The sequence below is a fragment of the Rana temporaria genome, chromosome 10, assembly GCF_905171775.1.
Source record: "Rana temporaria chromosome 10, aRanTem1.1, whole genome shotgun sequence".
In the NCBI taxonomy this organism is placed as follows: domain Eukaryota; kingdom Metazoa; phylum Chordata; class Amphibia; order Anura; family Ranidae; genus Rana; species Rana temporaria.
In genome coordinates, this window is record NC_053498.1 from 139,913,668 (window position 1) to 139,932,132 (window position 18,465).

Below are 18,465 nucleotides of genomic sequence, written 5' to 3' on the forward strand. Positions count from 1 at the left end.
CCCATCTCCAGCCTAAATGCAGCCTATGTGCCCATCTCCAGCATAAATATAGTCTATTAGCTGGATTCAGAAAGATTTACGCCGGCGTATCAGTAGATACGCCGTCGTAACTCTGAATCTACGCCGGCGTTAATTTAAGCGTATTCTGGAAACCAGATACGCTTAAATTAGGCTAAGATACGAGCGGCGTAAGTCTCCTACGCCGTCGTATCTTAGGGTGCAATTTTCCCGCTGGCCGCTAGGTGGCGCTTCCTTTGAGTTCGGCGTAGAATATGTAAATGACTAGATACGCCGATTCACGAACGTACGTGCGCCCGGCGCATTTTTTTTTACGTCTTTTAGGTATGGCTTTTTCCGGCGTAAAGTTAGTCGAACAAATAGCTGGCCTAGTCAATGTTAAGTATGGACGTCGTTCCCGCGTCGAAATTTGAAAATTTTACGTCGTTTGCGTAAGTCTTCCGTGAATGGGGCTGGACGTCATTTACATTCACGTCGAAACCAATACGTCCTTGCGGCGTACTTTGGAGCAATGCACACTGGGATATGTACACGGACGGCGCATGCGTCGTTCGTAAAAAAAACGTCAATCACGTCGGGTCACCAAACATTAACATAAAACACGCCCCCCCATCCTCATTTGAATTAGGCGCGCTTACGCCGGCCCCATTTACGCTATGCCGCCGTAACTTAGGAGGCAAGTGCTGTGTGAATACAGCACTTGCCTCTCTGATTTACGGCGGCGTAGCGTAAATATGATACGCTACGCCGCCGGAAAGATGCGCCGCCGTACCTGAATCTGGCTATATGTGCTCATTTGCAGCCTCACCATCTCTCATGCAGTGAGGGAATCACCGACCCGTCATCTCCTGTTCATATGGCTCTCAGTCGCGTCGGCAGTCACATACACAGTCCCGCATCCGCCATCGGCATTGGACCAGTTCCTGTGATTGGTAGAACACTGGTCCAATGCCGGTGGCGGAGGCGGGACTGTGTGTGTGACGTCAGAGCCGCGTAAACAGGAGACGATGGCTGAATGTTTAGAGAATTTATCCTGAAAGCAGAACCCACTGGGAATTTTTCCTCCACCACCACTAATAATAGAACAAATCTAATAGCTAATAATATACATTAAGAACACAAACAAAATCTAATTAATGAATAGACACATTAAAAATAATTTGCTCTCAAGTGCATGCAATTTTCTTCAATTATATTATAACCAGTGCACTAAATCTAATAGTAATGTTCATCACCACCACCCGATGTGCGCCTGGCCTCCACCACACAAATCGGAAAAAAGCCTCTCACCTCCAATTAATGAGCCCTGAGCCGACAAAAAAACAACAATGGGGAACTGTAGTTAAATGCAATAATGGTGCCACATCCAGTAATAAATCAAAAAGAAGAAATCCCCTAAGATGGACTTTTTAGGCACAATTTGTATGGAAGTATTAAGGAGAATTCAAATAAATATTATGAGAATATGTGAAGTACAAAAAAAGGGGGGGTATTTGTATTCAAAAATTACATAAGAGAATTGAAATATAAAACACGGAATGTATGATATGTTTACAACATTGTCACCATATATAATTTTAAGCAAACGCAGTCCTCTTGCACCCGACGTGTTTCGGAGCACAACTGTCTGCTTCTTCAGGGCTGTAAATTGGTAGAGGAAATGTTTCCATAATGTAATTTAAAAACAAGATTAAGTATACATTGATATACATATATGCCTCTATACTGGACATCATGCAAAAAGTTTAGTGAATGTACACTAAAAAGTAATCAGGGGAGTTCACATTCCATCAATTAATTAAAAACAAAGAAAAGTTTGTCGAGAGACTGTGGGGCAGATCCACGTAGCGCGGCGCATATATCCGCCGGGCGTAGCGTATCTAAGATACACTACGCCGCCGTAACTTATTTTTTTTTTTTCGAATCCTCAAAGAATTTGCACCGTAAGTTACGACGGCGTAGTGTATCTTTGGCGGCGTAAGGGCGGGGATTTCAAATGGATGTAATGGGGGCGTGTTTTATGTAAATACGTCATGACCCGACGTAAACAAAATTTTTTTTGAACGGCGCATGCGCCGTCCGTGGGGGTATCCCAGTGCGCATGCTCGAAATGAAACCGGAACAAGCCAATGTTTAAGACGGTGACGTCATTCTACGCAAATCCCTATTCGCAAACGACGTAAAAAATTAAAAATGCGAGGCGGGAACGACGGCCATACTTAACATTGAGTACGCCTCATAATAGCAGGTTTAACTATACGCCGGAAAAAGCCGAACGCAAACGACGTAAAAAAATGCGCCGGACATACGTAACTAGCTAATTTACATACTCGACGCGGAATTAGACGGAAACGCCACCTAGCGGCCGGCGGAAAAAATGCATCTACGATCCGACGGCGTATTAAGACGTACGCCTGTCGGATCGATCCGAGATGCAGTCGTATCTTGTTTTGTAGATACAAAACAAAGATACGACGCGCAAAATTTGAAATTACGCCGGTGTAATTCTTTCGTGGATCTGGCCCTGTGTCTTTTGACCCTCTGCTCCAGCAGATCAACCTTTAAGAAGATTTTACTTTCAAAAGGTGTATATTAGTAGAAGGGAAATCGAAGGAAGAAAGTAAGTGAACCAACAATGCACTTGCTTAAAGGAACCTAAAACAAACCTTTACAACCCCTTTAAAGTCCTATACAAACAAATGGAAGGCCCCCTAGATGTTCCTTTTTCTTTGTTTTTTAATGTGACGTCTGTCTTTGTGTCAGAAACCTGAAGATAAGATCAGCAGTGATGGGTAGATCTTCCAACCATTGTCCAACCAGCCAGAAACAGAGCTTCTCAACAGCAACACCTATCTGCTCTGTGTCTTATTCTCTAGTAGTTTCTAATCTGTCATGCAACCAGACCTAGCTAGTTAAAACTAGCTATAGAATCCTAGACCAGAAGGGACAGGTTTAACTAAAGTGACTATAGTAAATAGTAGACTTGTGCATGGTGGAAAATGTTGTTTCTTTCCGTTTTCACTCGTAAAATACATACCGTATATACTCGAGTATAAGCAGACCCGATTATAAGCCAAGGTACCTAATTTTACCACAAAAAAATAGGAAAACGTATTGACTCGAGTATAAGCCTAGGGTGAGAATGCAGCAGCTACTGTAAGCGGAAAAGAGGGTCAACAATGCCCATTTGCACGTCTTAGTGTGCCCAACCTCACTGTGCCCATTGCAACCTCAAAGTGCCCAGCCTCACTGTGCCCATTGCAACCTCACTTTGCCCAACCTCACTGTGCCAACTTCACTGTGCCCATCCTCACTGTGCCCATTGCAGCCTCACTGTGCCCGAGTCAGTGTACCTGAAATTATTGACAGGCTTCGGGCGTCCATTCATTGTTTAAAAGTCGCGGTCTCCTCCTGGTCCCTTCCGTGATAGGCGTTTCTCAGCAGACAATGTTCCGCCTATCACGGACATTCTCTCATCCTCGGACTCAGTTTCCCAGCAGACACTGTGTTCAGTGTTCCGCCAATCACGGACGTCCGCCAATCTAGGATGAAAGGACGTCCGTGATTGGCGAATATCTATACTATACTATGAGCTCCTGCTTTTAACTTATTAGAACACTTGCCTAATAGTCTCTACTTCTAGCCTGGGTAAAGTGCAGCAGCTCCTGTGTGTATAAAATCATGTGGCTTTGTTCTGAGTTTACCTCATGGAAACTCCCCGTTAACTTCACAACCCTCCTATCAGGGTTTCTGACCCAGCAAGCAGGGACAGAAAGTACCTGTCTGTAACCAACTAACTCTGGCAATTATTAAGCAAAAGCTATTTAAAACTACAGACAGTAGAGAGCAGCAGATCCCTACAGAAGTGTCCACAACTGATTAAAGAACTTGGCTTTGTTAATCCCTCTTGCTTCTCATCAGCATGAGATAACACAAGGCACTGTTCAGACCTCACTTTCTTTCACTGAGCTCAATGCAAACTCAACCAAACATATTGTATATTACAGGGACGTTGCAAAGATCAGAATCATGTGACATGAGGTTTCAACCCTTAAAGCTGAGTGGGCTCAATTGCAGTTTTTTTTTCTGAATGAATTTAGCCATTAAGGCTGCATTCACACCTGAGCGTCGGTCGTTTTTCATGCTTATTTGCGCGTTTGCATACAGCGTCGTCCGACGTTTTTGTACTTCAACGTTTTTTATTTTAGCCAATAGGAAAAATGATCATCTTTTCATCACTTGTTGCTATGTTGGTAGATTTTTTTTATCTTCTGCCTGGGTGAAATGTTCTATTGATTATAGCGACAAAACGCCCGTAGCAAACGCTCGTTGTCGCGCTAGTCGCTTGAATCGAGCGTTTCCATTACTTTCTATGGGAAATAGAAACGCCCAAACCGCCCGATACGCGCGACAAAAAAGGGTCCGGAACTTGTTTGAGCTTCAGGCATTAGGCTTTAGGCGTATTGGAGTGGAGATGTGAACCATCTCCATAGACAGTAATGTATTTTTTCCCCCTCTAGCGTTTCTGAGCGTCGCGCTTCAGGCGACAAAACGCTCAGGTGTGAATGCAGCCTTATAGATTCACTGTATGTTATTAATATTATTATTATTCAGGAATTAAATAGTACCAACAGTTTGCTCAGCACAAAACAAAAAGGAGACAGTAAAGTTCTAATATACCTCAAGATACCGTATTTTTCGGGCTATAACGCGCCCCGGCATATATCGCGCACCCCCGAACTTGAAGGAAGATTCCTGCAAAAAAAAAAAATACTTACAGTTTGGATGCCCCTGGTGGTGTCTTGCCCGTCGTCCAGCGTGTCCATCGGCGACCTCGTCCGGTCCGGCGTCCTTCTGAGGCCATCCCCGCTCGATCCCCGCTTCCCGCGCTGTGTTCGAACCACTGCGCCGACAAATACCGAGCGGAGTACACTTGGGTATAGTCGGGCGGGCTCGGCTTCTCTCGCGTAAACAACGTACAGGACGCACACGACGTGACCGCGAGAGGAGCCGAGCCTGCCTGACTATACCTGAGTGTACTGCGCTCGGTATATGTCGGCGCAGTGGTTCAAACAAAGCGCGGGAAGCAGGTATCGGCGTATATCGCGCACCCACAATTTTGCCCTGATTTTCAGGGCAAAAAAGTGCGCGGTATACGCTGATAAATACGGTAAGAATATTTAAAAGGTCCCTGCCCTTGAGAGATTATTATTTTTCATGTGTTCTTTCATTATTGTAATTATAATTGTGTTCTTATAATATTATTCCAGTTATATTATTAGTGGTGACAGGAAAGAAATTCCCAGTGGGTTCTGCTTTCAGGATAAATTCTCTAAACATTGAGCGGTTCTCATTAGGTAGGTGCAGGCGAAGTATACGTGTGACATTGGCTTTCATGATGCAGGATGTCATAGCACAAAATAATGATAATAATGAAATCAAGTATAGTTATTGTAGTCTACAGACCTTCCATCCGGGCTGTTTTCTGTAGTTTTTATTATCTTGTTATATCTCCATAACGCTTGTTTTTGGGGGCATTTTATACACAACCAATTTATGAAATGCTAAGGTATGTTGCTTATTATTTTATTGCTTTTTAAATAACATTTATGGTCAAATTATTTGTCACATGTATTTTGTTATAATGAAACCAGCACCAGCGACCAGCAGAAGAAAATTTTCATTCCAGACAAAAACATGTCAGACCTTTGGTCATTCTGTAACAATAGGATATACACTTTATCGTCAAAATTATTGGGACGCCTGCCTTTACACGCACATGAACTTTATAGGCATCCCAGTCCCATGCCGCTTACACACGATCATTTTTCGGCATTAAAAAAACGTTGTTTTAAAAAAATGTCATTTAAAATGATGGTGTGTGGGCTTCACATCATTTTTCGGGTTCTGAAAAATATTCCCTCCGCTCCGACCAGCACATGATCATCAGAAAGGGGCACAGATAATGGGAAAAATACAACCCCCCCTATGCTAGTAGGCACGGCGGAGCGGGGGGTGTAATTATATATTTTTTTTTTTTTAATTCTGCACTGATTGTCTTTGAAATTGCCCCCGCCCCCTATTAAATCCAATATGGGTACAAAACCAGGGACAGACTTGGTCTGGGGACAGTGTCCTCAATCAGGGGACTGTCCCCTGAAACTAGGGATGTCTGGTCACCCTACTGTACATGGGTCACATAGAGATGGGGAATATATCTGAAAAGTAGAGGCGTGGATGATGAACTTTCAACTGATAAAAGCTTTGAAGTGTTGACAAATGTGATTTTTTTTTTTTTTAAGTGTATTTTGTGCGTGTACTCGAGAGAGGAGCCGGACTGCAGGAGTTGGGAGTAGGCAGGCCTCCCCCAGAGGCAATCTGCCACCTTTCTCCATGCCCCGGGTGGCAATGGCGGGTGCGTAAGGGGGGTCTTCCCACACAGCCCGCCCTACTTGCTCCGCTTTGAAGCCCAACGGGGCAGAGGGACTCCCTATAAGGGAGTGAGAGGAACTAACCCGCTCAACCAGCCCCGTTAGTCCTTCGCCTCTCTTTTTAGAGACCGCGTGGTCAAAGTGCGTGCATGTTAACCCAATTTCGAGTGCGTGTAAGTGTGGTGTTTTTGTTTTTGGGAGGGGCTGGGCAAACTAAGCGCAGGCTTACCTCGCATAGCACACCCACCGGGAGCCGGGCTGAGACAACCAAACTCAATTCACATGCAGCCGGGACCGGGATCCGAATCCCTAGCTGCAGAGGTGAATGACTTGTCAGCGCAGTGCCAATCGCGTTGAGCCACCGCAGCTCCCCGGAAAAATTTATTTTAGCCAACAATTTGGACTGGCTCCTGTGATGCCTGCTAGTAAAAAATGATTTTGTTATATCAGATAACACTACATCATCTACCAGAGAATACTGTACATCCTTTAATGAGTGACTTTTTTGTTTTAGATGTCCTTTACTGCAGTGCACCCGTATGAGAACCAGACAATGGTGACGAATATTTTATTGTTGAATTTTTCCAATGATCCGTTCTTTATCATCACCTTTTTGTTATCCCTCATTTATTGCGCTATCCTGATTGGCAATTTCTGCATTTTCATCATCATTAGGGTTGAAGCACATCTGCACACACCAATGTATTTTTTTCTTAGCAATCTCTCTGTTTTGGACATTTGTTACTCCTCAACTACTCTCCCAATCATAACATTCAATTGTGCTACCGGCAACAAAAGGATTTCCTTGGTCAATTGTATTGCACAGTTGTATCTGTTCGTCTCTCTGGGTGGGGCTGAGTGTATTCTTTTGGCTGTGATGGCCTACGACCGCTTTGTTGCCATATGCAACCCGTTACGTTATCCGGTGCTCATGAGAATGAAGCTTTGCGCCGGTCTTGCAGGTGCATCATGGTTGGGTGGGTTCCTTGATTCTATGCTTCATACGGTCATGGCTTCCAAACTTAGATTCTGTAATTCGGAAGACAGTATAAATCATTTTTTTTGTGATGTTCCACCATTGGTACAAGTAGCCTGTAACTCCACCAAGACCAGCAAAATATTAATGTATGTAGTCAGCGTGTTCCTTGGCTTCACCCCATTTCTTTACATCGTTATAACCTACGTCCACATCATCTCCACCATCATGAAGATCAAGTCTTCTGAAGGACGATCGAAGGCATTTTCGACCTGCTCCTCCCATCTCATCGTAGTCACAGCATTCTACAGCACAGGTATCCTTAATTACGTTGGACCAAGAGGTTACTCCATTGAGCTGGAAAATTTAGCATCTCTCTTGTACAGCATTCTGACACCAGTCGTAAACCCAATAATTTACTGCCTGAGGAACAAAGAAGTCAAAGGGGCTTTGAGAAAACATTTCTGGAGATTTTATTTTATGACTGACCGATAACAGTGTATTTATACACTATATTATCAAAAGTATTGGGACACCTGCCTTTACATGCACATGAACTTTAATGGCATCTGTAGAATGTGGGAGAGAGGGGACATTTTTAACATGTGTCATGTGATATGTCAAAAGTCTCCTTCTTCCAGGCGCTTTGTTCCCAATATACAAAACTCAGGTTTTCTTCCATGACAGTACAAACTTTATTCTTCCGTGATAGACAAACAAATAGTCAATGCTTACATATTGGCAGCTGATAACACATGGCAGGATGATAATTCAGAAGGTTACAGACGGAGGAAATAGATGTTATGATGGTACGTCTTTCTGCTCTGCTTCCATAAAGAAAGCTTCCTGCAGGGTGGGACCCCATCTCCCTGACCCCAGAGCTTCCTAACTAGCTACGCACACCACATGTATACTTATACTGTTTTAAAAGCCAAGCTAAGCATAATTCACATTTAGATTAGCTCCAAAGAAGGTTGGTGATAAGCGTAACACCCACTAGTGTATATTTAAGTAACATATCTCCACCCACTGTCTTGACGTAGAACTTCAAGAATAGATGTAGTGTCCTGTAACTGACCTTGTCTGTCCTCAAAACTACCATGTTTAAACATTAATTCAGAAACGTTTATCACATAAAAATATTAATACAGGGGTTGACAAATTTGCTTGGAATCTAGGAGCCAGTTAAAAAGTTAGGAGCCAGAAAACGCGCCAAGTCCCGACGAGCTTGCGCGCAGAAGCGAACACATACGTGAGCAGCGACCGCATATGTAAACGGTGTTCAAACCACACATGTAAGGTATCGCCGCGATTGGTAGAGCGAGAGCAATAATTCTAGCCCTAGACCTCCTCTGTAACTCAAAACATGCAACCTGTAGAGTTTTTTAAACCTCGCCTATGGAGATTTTAAAGGGTAAAAGTTTGACGCCATTCCACGAGCGGACGTATATTTGAAGCGTGACATGTTGGGTATCATTTTACTAGGCGTAACATTATCTTTCATAATATTAAAAAAAAATGGGGATAACTTTACTGTTTTATTTTTTAATTAAAAAAAGTGTAATTTTTTTCCCAAAAAAGTGCACTTGCTAGACCGCTGCGCAAATACGGCGTGACAGAAAGTATTGCAACGATTACCATTTTATTCTCTAGGATGTTGGGATAAAAAAAAATATATATAATGTTTGGGGGTTCTAATTAGAGGGAAGAAGATGGCAGTGAAAATAGTGAAAAATGACATTAGAATTGCTGTTTAACTTGTAATGCTTAACTTGTAATACCAACGGCCACCACCAGATGGCGCCAGCTTACACATCTGGTGGTAATAACTTGTAATACCAACGGCTCACTACCAGATGGTGCCAGCTCACAAAAAAAATAATTTTTATTTTTTTATTTTTTTTTGCCCCCCCTTCCAAGCCAAGTCGCCAGGACCCTATTTCTAGTCGCCATGGCGACCTGGCGCCCGGGATTTGTCGAGCCCTGTATTAATAAACTTAAAAATCTAACAGCATCCCAGTCTTAGTCCATAGGGTTCAATATTGAGTTGGCCCCGCCTTTTGCAGCTATAACAGCTTCAACTCCGTATTTGTATAAATGTCTTTAAAACCAGATACAATATGGTAAACCATATAACAAAATATTACTAGAGGCTTATCGGAATCTGTACCCCTATCCATTCATCCAAAAAAGTGCCAAAAACTAAGAACCACAGGAAACTGTTTTTGAGTCCTTTATAAAAGAACGCCATCTGCCCATTCTTCTCTTTGACGGTTCTTATATAGGCAAGGGGCGGGGCCACCCGGTTACATTACCCGGTGGCACCGTCTCCTTCTGATGTCAGAAGGGGCGGTGCCACCGGGTGACATAGCCGGTGACCCTGCCCCTTGCCTATATAAGAACCGTCAAAGGGAAGAGCGGGCAGATGGCGGGAGGCCTCTCAGGAGGCGGAGCATTTTTTTTTCTATTTTTCGGGTCCGTGGGCTCACCTCCCCCTTCCTGGCAATCTCTCAAGAGAGGAAAGTGAGAGAGAGGTGTGTATGATGTCATAATCCTAGGGATTTTCCCAGACAAGAAACAGGAAGTGGACTGTATAAGGTATTTACTGGCAGAAAATAAAAAGGTTTTACTATCCAAAATTAAAACAACAAAAGCAGAAGATTTGATAAATGAAAAGATGAAAAAATTACTAAAGTGGTTGTAAACCCTTACAGACCACTTTGACCTACAGGTAAGCCTAGATTAAGGCTTACCTGTAGGTGCAAGAAATATCTCCTTAACCTACATGGTTAAGGAGATATTTTCCAAAAAACGGGCACCGATAGACATCAGCGCATGCGCGGGAGTGACGTCACGCGCCGTCACGCGACTCCAGCCAGTCACAGAGCAGGAGTTTGCGGCCCCCGGAAGAAGAGGGGTCAAGATGGACGCTCGCTACTAGTGAGGAAGACCGGGACATTGCAGGCTTCTCCTGCAGGTAAGTGACACATAATGGGCTACTATGCGATGCATAGTAGCCCATTATGCTTTACATTTGCAGGGAAACAAAAAGCAAGTAAACCTATCAGGGTTGTACTTCCTCTTTAATAAGCAAAAGCTATTTACAAATACAGACAATAGAGGGCAGCAGATCCCAACAAAAGTGTCCACAGCTGGTTAAAGAACTTGGCTTTGTTAATCCCTCTTGCTTGGGATAACACAAGGCAGTGTTCAGTCCAAACTTCCTCTCTCTGGGCCCATCGCAAATTCAACCACACACGGTGTAGCATTACAGGGGTGTTGCAAAGATCAGAATCATGTGACAAGAGCCTGCATGAGGTTTTAACCCTTAAAACTGAGTGGGCCCAATTGCAGTTATTTTTAAATAAATTTAAAGTGGGGGTTCACCCTAAAAAAAAAAAAAAAATTCTAGCATGCCATCCAGCATACTAGCGCGAGCTACAGTATGCCTTTATTTATTTTTTTGGCGCCGTACTCACAGTTTAATCGCGTAGTCAAGTTTCAGACTCCCCGCGGGGAATAGGCGTTCCAATGCAGAGGGAACGTGATTGACGGCCGGCTATGGCGCGTCACGCTTCCCGAAAATAGCCGAAATAGGACTTGGCTCTTCACGGCGCCTGCGCAGTCAGCTCCGATGTCTATGCGCAGGCGCCGTATAGCGCCGTGAAGAGCCGAGTCCTACTCCGGCTATTTTCGGGAAGCGTGACGCGCCATAGCCGGCCGTCAATCACGTTCCCTCTGCATAGGAACGCCCATTCCCCGCGGGGAGTCTGAAACTTAACTAGGCGATTAAACTGAGTACGGCGCCAAAAAAATAAAATAAAGGCATACTGTAGCTCGCGCTAGTATGCTGAATGGTATGCTAGAAACGTGTTTTTTTAGGGTGAACCACCGCTTTAAGAGTTGATTTATTGATGGAATGTACGTTATTATTATTATCATTATTATTCAGGTTTTAAATAGTACCAACAGGGAGATACTACGGTTATAATATAATTAAAAACAAGAGTGTTTAAAATGTTATTTTTTATTTGTTCATTAATTAATGTTATTTTGTTTCTTCTATTATTAGTCCAATTATATTATCAGTCTTGGCAGGGGGAGAAATTCCCAGTGGGTTCTGCTTTCAGGATAAATTCTCTAAACATTGAGCGGTTCTCATTAGGTAGGTGCCGGCTTCACTCGTTCAGGCACAGATGCCTCCCCTTCCCTGCCACGCCTACGTGACGCTGGGTGGGACACGTTGGTTCAGCTGGGAGCATTTAAATTCCCCTCACTTGGGGCCATATTCTTATAGATCTCCGGCGGCGTAACGTATGTCCTTTACGTGACTCCGCCGCAAGTTTAACTGGCAAGTGCCCGATTCCCAAACCACTTACCTGTAAACTTGCGGCGGCGTAGCGTAAAGTCCACCCGAGCAAGCACTCCCAATTCCAATGATCCTGGTAGGGGGCGTGGATCATTTAAATTAGGCGCGCTCCCGCGCCGATCGTAATGCGCATGCTCCGTCGGGTAAATTACCCGACGTGCATTGCGCTAAATGACGGTCTCACGGACGTCATTTGTTTTGACGGTAACGTAAATGGCGTCCAGCGCCATTCACGGACGACTTACGCAAACGACGTTAAATTTTCAAATTTCGACGCGGGAACGACGGTCATACTTAAGTACGCCACCTAGGGGGAATGTTTATCTTTACGCCGCGTATCGCTTACGGAAACAACGTAAAATCACTACGACGGGCAAGCGTACGTTAGAGAATCGGCGTGACTAGTCATTTGCATATTCTACGTTGACCGCAAAGGAAACGCCACCTAGCGGTCAGCGTAGATATTGCAGCCTAAGATACAACGGCGCTGGCCGTCGTATCTTAGGCATGTTTAAGTGTATCTCAGTTTGAGAATACACTTAAACATAGGACGGCCTTAGAATCGGACTTACGTCGGCGTATCTGCTGATACGCCGGCGTAATTCTTTGAGAATATGGCCCTTGGTGTCTCTCTGGCAACACCTTCATATACAAGCTTTCACTTATGCTTGGCTCCTTAATTCTATGTGATCCAACAAGGTAAATTTCTATAGGTTTCACCCCTATACCTTTAGCACTTTATTTATTTATCCTTATGGTTTCTTCATCACCTTTCTTTTTTCTCACCCACTTTCATACTTGGCGTTTGCTCAGTCCTTTCATCTGACCTGGTGCATGGGCTTTTTCACACTTCTTAATTATATTTTACATTCATTATATACCACTGATCTCAATCCACAGAAGTGTCGGCCCACTGTCTTCCACATTCACACATTGGGGAATCCACAGTGCTCCCTGTCTGTCCACGTGTCCCTACCTCAGCTCCCATGCCAGACAATTTTAACGGCTCTGGTCCTGTGCTCACATCTATACAGTTGACGTGTGAGTATTTATAGTGTTATTTATCTTGTTCTGTATATTTACATTTTTCTACTACAAAATTATACCATAGGGTTAGGTCTCTTTATAGATCACCATTGCATTTGCCCCTGAAGAGTTGGTATATCCCAACGAAACGCATCGGGCATACATAGATGCATGATGTTCATACAGATGATTTTATGTTTTTTTTATACTGTTTTACTCCTAGATTCTCACTTCCTGTTCTTCTGTCTGTACAGTAACTCCACACAGTAATGCGAGGCTTTCTTCCTGGTGTGGAGTGTCATGCTCGCCCCCTCCCTTGGACTACGGGAGTGTCAGGACGCCCACTAACACACAGCTCCTTTCTCTATCTGCAACGTAGAGAGCGTCCTGACTCTCCTGTAGTCCAAGGGAGGGGGCGAGCACGACACTCCACACCAGGGAGAAAGCCTCGCATTACTGTGGAGTTACAGACAGAAGAACAGGAAGTGAGGATTTCTCAGAAGAAATAAGGACATTTAAAAGCAAAAAATGGAAGGATGAGGTAAGTGAAGGAGGACTGCACTAAGGTAAAGGAAGCTATTTAGGGGAAAAAAATTGTAGCTTTACAACCCCTTTAACCACTTAAACCCCCGGACCATATTGTACTTTTTGCGATTCGGCACTGCGTCGCTTTAACTGACAATTGCGCGGTCGTGCGACGTGACTCCCAAACAAAATTGGCGTCCTTTTTTTCCCACAAATAGAGCTTTCTTTTGGTGGTATTTGATCACCTCTGCGGTTTTTAGTTTTTGCGCTATAAACAAAAATAGAGCGACAATTTTGAAAAATGTTTTTTTTTTTTTTACTTTTTGCTATAATAAATATCACCCAAAAATATATATATATTTCCTCAGTTTAGGCCGATACGTATTCTTCTACATATTTTTCGTTTAAAAAAAAAAATCGCAATAAGCGTTTATTGATTGGTTTGCGCAAAAGGCATTTTTATTAATATTTTTTTTTTACTAGTAATGGCGGCGATCATCGATTTTTCTCGGTACTGCGACATTATGGCGGACACTTCGGACACATTTTTAGGACCATTGGCATTTTTATAGCGATCAGTGCTATAAAAATGCATTGGATTACTATAAAAATGCCACTGGCAGTGAAGGGGTTAACACTAGGGGGCGGGGTTAAGTATGTCCCTGGGTGTGTTCTTACTGTGGGGGGGGGTGTGGCCTCACTAGGGGAAATGACTGATCGCTGTTCAAACATTGTATGAACAGAAGATCAGCATTTCCCCCCCTGACAGGACCAGGAGCTGTGTGTTTACACACACAGCTCCCGGTCCCCGCTCTGTAACGAGCGATCGCGTGTGCCCAGCGGCGATCGCGCCCGCCGGGCACGGAAGTCGGGGGCGAGCGGAGGGCCTCCGGCAGCGCGCCCGCCCCTGGTAGCCTGCGAGAGAGCCGACGTAGAATGACGGCGGCAGGTCGGCAAGCAGTTAAATAGAAAACTATCTTTAGATAGATTTTTACTCCAAAAGCATTTCATTAACCACTTGCCGACATCCTCATGTACATATATGTCAGCAGAATGGCATGGACAGGCACATCAACGTACCTATACGTCCTCTGCTTGACGCGGGTGGGGGGTCCGATCGGGACCCCCCCCGGTACATGCGGCGGTCGGCAAGCCTCTGGGAGCGATCCGGGACGACGGCGCGGCTATTCGTTTCTAGCCGCCCCCTCACGATCGCTCCCCGGAGCTGAAGAACGGGGAGAGCCGTGTGTAAACACGGCTTCCCCGTGCTTCACTATGGCGGCGCATCGATCGTGTCATCCCTTTTATTAGGGAGACTCGATCGATGATGTCAATCCTACAGCCACACCCCCCTACTGTTGTAAACACACACACTGAACCCTAAATGTTACAGCGCCCCCTGTGTTTAACTCCCAAACTGCAACTGTCATTTTCACAATAAAGAATGCAATTTAAAAGCATTTTTTGCTGTGAAAATGACAATTGTCCCAAAAATGTGTCAAAAAAAAGTGTCCGCCATAATGTCGCGGTCACGAAAAAAAAAAAAACGCTGATCGCCGCCATTAGTAGTAAAAAAAATAAAAAAAATAAAAATGCAATAAAACTGTCCCCTATTTTGTAAACGCTATAAATTTTGCGCAAACCAACCGATAAACGATTATTGCGATTTTTTTTTACCAAAAATAGGTAGAAGAATACGTATCGGCCTAAACTGAGGAAATTTTTTTTTTTTAATATATGTTTTTGGGGGATATTTATTATAGCAAAAAGTAAAACATATTGCATTTTTTTCAAAATTGTCGCTCTATTTTTGTTTATAGCGCAAAAAATAAAAACCGCAGAGGTGATCAAATACCACCAAAAGAAAGTTCTATTTGTGGGGAAAAAAGGACGCCAATTTTGTTTGGGAGCCACGTCGCAGGACCGCGCAATTGTCTGTTAAAGCGACGCAGTCCCGAACTGTAAAAACCCTTTGGGTCTTTAGGCAGCATATTGGTCCGGGGCTTAAGTGGTTAAATTAAATGTTATAAAAATCATTGATTTTTATCCAGCCTGTCCATGCCCTATGATTACTATATAATAACAATTATGAAATTACATTGTTGTTCTAGGATCTAAATATCTTAATAGGAAACTATATGATCCATGCCCTTCCCCGCTTTTGTAAACCCTACAAATGATGCAGACCACAGATAGGCAGCCACCAGTGGAGATATACACGCATGTCATGGGGCTGATCATGGCAACAAGTCACAGTTAGTATAACACAATTAACTGCTTGCCGACCAGCCGCCGCAATTTTACGGCGGCAGGTCGGCTCTGCTGGGCGAGATCACGTATATCTACGTCATCTCTCCGAGCAGCCTGACGCCGAGGCGCGTGCCTGGCAGGCGCGATCACCGCCAGGCACCCGCGATCGCTCGTTACAGAGCGGGAACCGGGAGCTGTGTGTGTAGGGGGTGAAATGCCTGATTGTCTGTTCATACAATGTATGAACAGCGATCAGTCATTTCCTCAAGTCAGTCCACCCCCCCCTACAGTTAGAACACCCCCAGGGAACATACTTAACCCCTTCCCCTAGTGTTAACCCCTTCCCTGCCAGTGGCATTTTTATAGTAATTAATACATTTTTATAGCACTGATCGCTATAAAAATGCCAATGGTCCCAAAAATGTGTCAGAAGTGTCCGCCATAATGTCGCAGTACCGATAAAAACCGCTGATCGCCGCCATTACTAGTAAAAAAAAAAAATATTACTAAAAATGCCATAAAGCTATCCCCTATTTTGTAAACGCTATAACTTTTGCGCAAACCAATCAAACGCTTACTGCAATTTTTTTTTTTACGAAAAATATGTAGAAGAATTGGTATCGGCCTAAACTGAGGAAAAAAAATATTTTTTTATATATTTTTGGGGGATATTTATTACAGCAAAAAGTAAAAAACATTCATTTTTTTCAAAATTGTCGCTCTATTTTTGTTTATAGCGCAAAAGAAATCTCTATTTGTGGGAAAAACAGGACGCCAATTTTGTTTGGGAGCCACGTCGCACGACCGCGCAATTGTCAGTTAAAGCGACGCAGTGCCGAATCGCAAAACCTGGCCAGGCCTTTTTTTTTTTATATATTTTTGGGGGATATTTATTATAGCAAAAAGTAAAAAATATTGCATTTTTTTCAAAATTGTCGCTCTATTTTTGTTTATAGCGCAAAAACTAAAAAACCGCAGAGGTGATCAAATACCACCAAAAGAAAGCTCTATTTGTGGGGAAAAAAGGACGCCAATTTTGTTTGTGAGCCACGTCGCACGACTGCGCAATTGTCAGTTAAAGCGACGCAGTGCCGAATCGCAAAAAGTGGCCTGGTCTTTGACCAGCAATATGGTCCGGGGCTGAAGTGGTTAAAGAATGAACACACGCGGCTCAAAACCCAATATTCTTTATTTCATTTAAAAAAAAACAATCTCTACATTTATGATTCACCCTATAACAACAACAACAATAACAACATTAAATATGTGCATATAAAGTCAAAATGTAATGAACACTTGTCTCCCACTCCGTGGCTTCTAGAAAAAGATAAAAAAGAGACAATGGACGGCTGCACCTTTACAATAGAAGTCAGGCTAACAGTCCTATGAATACAGCCAAGTGCTCAGTCCTTCTGCGGGGAGAGAACCCAAGCTTCATTGTAATGCAAAACAATTTGAGAAGAAAACATACAACATCCTCTAGAACAATGATCCTCAATTCTTTTAAAACAAGCCAAAAAATAAAAAAAAGGGGGCTAGCTAAGCTTCATCCGTGTCTGTCCTTGTCAAAAATAACCAAAATAACCCCAAAGCACCAACCGCACGCAAATATGTGGCCTCTCTGTGACCGGCCTTGGTGCCGCCTATCAATGTGCATTATAGGTGTGCCGAGAGCACACACCCTGCATGCTCTCGGCACAGTGACCGCCGGCCCACAAAAAGTTTTTCGATCATGTGACCGCCGTGACAGCCAATCACGATGGTCACAAGCCCTGGCCCGCCTCCCAGAATGCCAAATCCCTTAAAGTCGGAGCCGGCGCCCAGGGGTTAAATTGACTCTGTCAATTCCTTTGCTGCACTCCACCTCTGCTTCTTTCGCCAAGCACCAAACTCTGTGTAAGCTCTGCATTTGAGCTTACACAGGGCTGACGACATTCCTTCTCACACAAATCGAGTCCTGGCAATTGGCTGATCAGCCGTAAACACAACATCTCCATACCTAAAAACATTGGCCCAGATTCAAGAAGCAATTGCGCCTGTGTAACCATAGGTTACGCAGCGCAATTGCTTACTTGCGCCGGCGTTACGAATGCTCCTGATTCAGGAACATCGTAACGCCGACTGCAGCCTAAAATCTGCGTGGCATAAGGCTCTTATGCCACACTGATTTTAGGCTGCATTCTTGCGTTGACCGCTAGGGGGCGCTCCCATTGTGATCAGCGTATAGTATGCAAATTGCATACTAACACCGATTCACAATTGTTGCGCGGGCCCTGCGTACGCAAGTTACGTCGTTTCCGTACGGCGTGCTTAGCGTAAGGCTGCTCCTTCTAATAGTAGGGGCAGCCAATGCTAAAGTATACCCGCCGTTCCCGCGTCGTGAAATTTGAATTTCACGTCGTTTGCGTAAGTGATTCGTGAATGGCGCTGGACGCCGTTCACTTAGAAGCAAATGACGTCCTTGCGACGTCATTTGCCGCAATGCACGTCGGGGAAGTTTCCCTACGGAGCATGCGCTCTACGCTCGGCGCGGGAGTGCGCCTAATTTAAATGATTCCCTGCCCCCTACGGGATCATTTACATTAGGCGCCCTTACGCAGGGCAATTTTAAAGAGCGCACACGCAATTTACGGAGCTACTGCTCCGTGAATCGCGCGCAGCGCAGATAATTTGCGGGGGCGCAGGGCAAAAACGCTGCCCTGTGCCTCCGTAAAAAAGGGGCAAATCGTACCTGAATCTGGGCCAAGGATTGCAATAGGGCTGATGTTTCGAAAAAAAATAAAAAATGTCGCACCTAGCGCACTTTTCATACACTAGCCACACTTGGTTCCAATTGACATTAGCCCCATCTAGGTCCTGGTAGGACAGCG